At 41.4% G+C, this 5840-nt stretch overlaps 1 long non-coding RNA gene across 1 annotated transcript in view; it reads right to left on the minus strand.

Annotated features, from left to right (window-relative positions):
- LOC139012429 (uncharacterized) overlaps positions 1-5840 on the minus strand; it is a 28938-nt gene that overhangs the window by 18511 nt on the left and 4587 nt on the right. The window lies entirely within an intron of this gene.

The raw sequence follows: 5840 nt of genomic DNA on the forward strand, positions 1-5840 counted from the left end.
TTTCTGGGCTCTCTATTCTATTCCATTGATCTATATGTCTGTTCTTGTGCCAGTACCAGGCATTTTTGAGAACAGTGGCTTTGTAATACAGCTTGATATCTGGTATTGAGATCCCACCTACTTTGTTCTTTCTCAGGATCGCTGCAGCTATTAAGGGTCTTTTTTTATTCCAGGTGAATTTTTGGAGAGTTCGTTCTAGATCTGTGAAATATGCTGTTGGTATTTTAATGGGAAGTGCATTGAATTTATAGATTGCTTTGGGTAGTATGGACATTTTGATGATGTTGATTCTACCAATCCATGAACACGGTATGTTCTTCCATCTCTTTATGTCTTCTTCCATCTCTTTTTTCAACGTCCTATAGTTTTCTGAGTAGAGGTCTTTTACCTCTTTAGTTAAGTTTATTCCTAGGAAGCTTAATTTTTTTGGTGCGATGGTAAATGGAATTGTTTTTTTAGTCTCTCTTTCTGAAAGTTCACTATTGGTGTATAGAAATGCCTCAGATTTCTTGGGGTTAATTTTGTATCCTGCTACATTGCCAAATTCATGTATTAAGTCTAGTAGTTTTTTGATGGAGACTTTAGGGTTTTGTATGTATAATATCATGTCATCTGCAAATAAGGACAGTTTTACTTCCTCGTTTCCAATTTGGATGACTTTTATTTCTTCTTCTTGTCTAATTGCAATGTCTAATATTTCCAGTACTATGTTGAACAGGAGTGGTGAGAGTGGGCATCCCTGTCTTGTTCCTGTTCTTAGGGGAAATGGTGTTAGTTTTTGTCCATTGAGTATGATGTTGGCTGTGGGTTTGTCATATATGGCTTTTATTATGTTGAGGTATGATCCTTCTATTTCCACCTGGCTGAGAGTTTTTATCAAAAATGGGTGTTGGATTTTGTCAAATGCTTTTTCTGCATCAATTGATATGACTATGTGGTTTTTTTCTTTCAATTTGTTTACATGATGTATCACGTTTATTGATTTGCGGATATTGTACCATCCTTGCATCCCTGGGATAAATCCTACTTGGTCATGGTGTATGATCTTTCTGATGTACTGCTGGATCCGATTTGCTAAGATTTTGTTGAGGATTTTGGCATCTATGTTCATGAGGGATATTGGCCTGTAATTCTCTTTCATTGTGTTGTCTTTACCTGGTTTTGGTATTAGGGTGATACTGGCTTCATAGAATGAACTTGGAAGTATTCCTTCCTCTTGAATTTTTTGTAGTAGTCTGAGGAGGATAGGTTTTAGTTCTTCCAATACATTTTTTTTTTTTAAAAATGAGTTTTTCTCTTCCCCTTAAATGACTTAGTCACACAATGCACTTAGCTGCAATAGAAGCTAGGAAATAGATACTTTATTCTAGGTGGCAGTGGGCCTAGCTAAAAATTGCTTAATGCTACTATTAAGGGAAAGCAGGAAAGCACGTTAAGAGAGGTTAAGTATATGCCTTTGCTACAATCTGGTTCTTTCTCTTTAGCCCTCTCTTCATTCAAACTCCCAGATTTTCCAAATCAAAATGGTTTTATCACTCATGAAGGCATCACTCCTATAAACTGGCAGAGAAAATGAGAAATTCCAAAGTCTCCATTACCATCATTACTTTGGTCTTGGTCATATGATGACATGCTGCTCAACATGCTGCACCTCTTTGCTGGAGCCATGAGGAGGTTGCTCTCCAGGTCCATGCTCCCAGGCTCAGCAACATTTCCCAAGGCTGAGCACCGCACCAGCATGGCCAATTCCACGCTTCTCCAGAGCCAGGCTCCCCCTGTATGATCTCTGGCCGGTGGCCAGACCACCTCTTCTTCCTGTTGAGTTCCTTTGGGCCCTTGTTGTCCTGTTTGGTCAACTTTTTATATTATGGTTAGCACTGCAAGAAGCAAATTTCCTTCAAGCCTTTTTGACTGCAGTGAATCTATGTGGCCATTAAGTAGATAACAAAGCTTTCCTAATGACCTGGAGGTCCTAAGATACTAGAGAGTAGGAATTGCAAATTCTTCTGTTTAGAAATAACTTGTGCAACTGAAAAGTATTTAAGACAACACATAATTGACCTCAACTTGCTACTATGTTTTGTGATTTGCAGGCCTTCTTTATAAAAGAAAGGAATGAAAAATGATTGCTAAAACTTTTTTTTAAAGGTTCACATCTTTCCTTTGAGCTTCTATACATTTTTATAATGATAATAGCTTTTGATTATGATGACAAAGGAGAAATATTTTAATGCAGTCGAAGCTCAGACAAATAGCTGTGTGAATGAAAAGGGGAAGTTGGCAGGCAACATAGAATGGCACCATCACTTGTCCAGAGCAATGAGGGAAAGCAAATTTGTAGTTTTTCAATTAACTTTTTAAGGTAATTGAAAAACACAACTAAGGAGAAAGATGAACATCTAATCTTTAGGATCTTGCTTAATCTTGTTTCAATCTTGTTTAATTCCAGAGTTAGCCATTAATTCAAGCAAACGGGTCATTTCTAGAGTGACAAGATTTCTTGAGCGCTGCCATATACCAGGCACCATTTTTTAAATGGATACTACAAGAACCTTATTTTCCAGGATCTCACAGCAAGGGAGGAGAAAGGCACATTATCTTGTGTAAAGTGCCATGAGAGACAGCTATACCCATGGCATTATAGGAACATGAGCACCTAACACAGTCTGGGAGGTGGGTCAGAAAGGGGAGGAGGAAGGTTAGGAAAAGTCTAGGAGAAGCAGATAATCAATGGAAAAGATGCACCAATTAAAACCTGTCAGTAAAGAAAGTTATATTACTTTAACTCAGTATGGTCACAGGAGCCAGTCTCTAACATTTATTAAAACAACTACTTTTCAGGAAAGCAAGTTCTCCACATAACAGGCTTCTGCATTTTAGGAGGGTTGACTCTTCAATGGTGCCACAGCAAATGAGAGTGAGTCCTCAGTTTCACATGTGGATTGTTCTTATTTGATACCTAACAGCAGCCCTCAGTGACTATACACTTACAATCCATCGAAGAGCAGTGCTCTGTTTTTTGAAAATTACGTCATACTTTTAGAAGTGATTGCAATGAGCCAAGCTGGTGTGGCTCAATGGTTGAGTGTTGACCTATGCACCAGGAGGTCATGGTTTGATTTCCGATCAGGGCACATGCCCAGGTTATGGGCTCGATCCCCAGTAGGAGGCTGTGCCAGTCAATGATGTTTCTCTTTCTCACTCTCCATTCCTCTCTGAAATCAATATTGAGAAGCTTAAAAAAAAACACCCCACAAGGTTTCTCAAGTTCTTCTATTTAAAAAAAGAAGAAAAAAGAGAAATGCTTGCAATGAACATGTTTTCTTCTTTACAAGTGTCTTATCTAACAGTACTGCTACCTTTAAAATGTCACAACAGAGCATGTGGCTTGCAAGTATCCTCTTACGTCAAGAACCTCTTAACTATATTGAGCACAGCCCAAGCACAACTGGCACTTCTAGATGCTATTGGCATAGGCTGTCTAAATTCACTGAATTAACTGCAGTTTCTATAAAGGTTTTTACTTCATTGATTGAACTCATTGTTTATTTTCCAAAAGTAAGAGTTGAGTGGGACCTTTGAACATATCTGTGCTTTTGGGTTGGTCTTATCGTAATCAATACTTCCTGCTTAAAATCTATGTTTGAATAACAAAACATAGCCCCTGTGTCACCTTGAAGAGGTAATGCTTCCAGCCTATGATCTAAACATTCTTGGCATGAGCTCTCCTAGCTCTGCCTGTCCCATTCGTTTTGTGGAGTCACTAATAGCTCCTTTTGCAGGCAAAGACTACTACTCCCCCAGGAAAGATGGAAACAGCATGTGTTGTTCCCTGTGACTGATCCCTGAGCCAGTCCTTCTGACTGAAGACAAATAGATTAATATTGGTGTGACCCAGTAGTCAGCTGAGGTCTCGAAGCCTTTTTGATATTTAAAGAAAATTGGCTTGACCTTTCTAAGTCATAGCCATTGGGAAGTTCCATGCCCTCACCAGGATTTCAGGGGATTGCCCAGGGTAATTCCTTGGGCAATTACCTGTGACTCCAAGTTACTCCTCTGTTGAACTCTCCCTCATAGCCCATCTCCACAGCTCTCCTGTCATCTCTATTCTGTGCCAACCTGGGTAACTTCATTGATTTCCACTCAAAATACCTATGCAGGGCACTTATGTATGACAGACTCGACTGAAACTTTTGTGCCATGGGGAGGATTTACAGTGCAGAAATGCAAGCGGGTGAATATGGATCATTAGGCACCTTTGTTGTTACAGGTCCTTCAGCCACCCTGCCATCAAAAATTCCTCACTTTCCAGACTACAGCTTAGGCCCCCCCGCCCCCCTTCCAGACTTTCTCAGGAATTCCACCATCTCTATCCTTCCCTGTCTTCCAGGCTGCCTCCTCTCAGCTTCTCTCCCTTAGTTCCCCTCCTTTTATTATGCAGAAGAGCTGAGCTCCTGAGCTAGTCTACTGAGTAACTAAAGAAGAAAGGAACCTTTTGAAAGGATACTGGCAGCTCACAGAACTAATGCTGGAGGGGAGTGAATGAAAAGCACCTGTAATTTTCAGTGGACTAGCATGCCTGGAGAACCCATACCACAAAATGAAAGAAGCCTTTGAAACCAAAGAGGCACAGTTGTACTGAGAATACTTTATAAAATTTGCTTACATAAACAACAGAAACACTATTCATCATTCATTGAGTAATTTTCTAAAATTTAGAATCTAAATGAAGCAATCAATTAATTAATCAATCAGATATTGAGCCTTACTATGTGCCAAACACTGTGTTGTTGGTTGGGACTACAGCTATGAACTCAGACAAAGTCACTGCCATCATGCAATTGAGTAATTTAGAGCACAGGCTCTGGAACCTGACAATGTGGGTGCAAATTTTGGCTCCATCTCTGATCAGCATGTGCTCTAGAATAGGTGAAAGCTGCTCCAGTTTTCTTGTAAAACAGGAATCCTGTCTGTTAAAGATGTTATGAGGATTACATTAGTTGATACACGAAAAGTTCATAGAAGGGTACTGTATTAGTTACCAATTGCTGCAAAACATGTATTGCTGCTACATAACATGTTTTAAGCTGTTATAGCTTAAAACAACATCCATTTATTATATCACTAGAGGCCTGGTGCACAAAAATTTGTGCACTCACGGGGGGGAGGGGTCCCCCAGCCTGGCCTGTGCCCTCTCGCAGTCTGGGACTACTCAGGGGATGTCCACCTGCTGGCTTAGGCCTGCTCCCTGGGGGGATCAGGCCTAAGCTGGCAGTCAGACATCCCTCTGGCAGCCCGGGAGCCCTTGGGGGATGTCCACTTGCCAGAGGGGAGCAGGCCTAAGCTGCAGTTGAACATCCTTAGTGCTGCTGAGGAGGCGGGAGAGGCTCTTGCCACCACCACTGTGCTGGCAGCTGGCAGCCTGGCTTGGCTGAGCAGAGCTACCCCTGTGGGAGTGCACTGACCACCAGGGGGCAGCTCTTGCATTGAGCGTCTGCCCCCTGGTGGTCAGTGTGTGTCATAGTGACCAGTCATTCCCAGTCGTTCTGCTGTTAGGGTCAATTTGCATATTACCCTTTAATAAAAGGATAATTTCCATGGGCCAGGGATCCAGGCAGAGCTTGACTAAGTCTCTGCTTTAGGGCCTTTCACAAGGCTGTAACCAAGATGCTGGCCACTGAAGGCTCATCTGAGAAAGGATCCACTTGCAAGTTAATACAGTGGTAGTTGGCAGGATTCAGATCTTTGGGGGATTTGAAACTAAGAGCTTCATTTTTTTTTTCAGCTGGCTGTTTCTGGCCTGGGCATCTCCAGCATGGCACTAGGCTTCATCAAAGCCA

This window comes from Myotis yumanensis, unplaced genomic scaffold (assembly GCF_028538775.1).
Source record: "Myotis yumanensis isolate MYYU_CA2020_CCGP unplaced genomic scaffold, mMyoYum1.0.hap1 SCAF_6, whole genome shotgun sequence".
NCBI lineage: Eukaryota > Metazoa > Chordata > Mammalia > Chiroptera > Vespertilionidae > Myotis > Myotis yumanensis.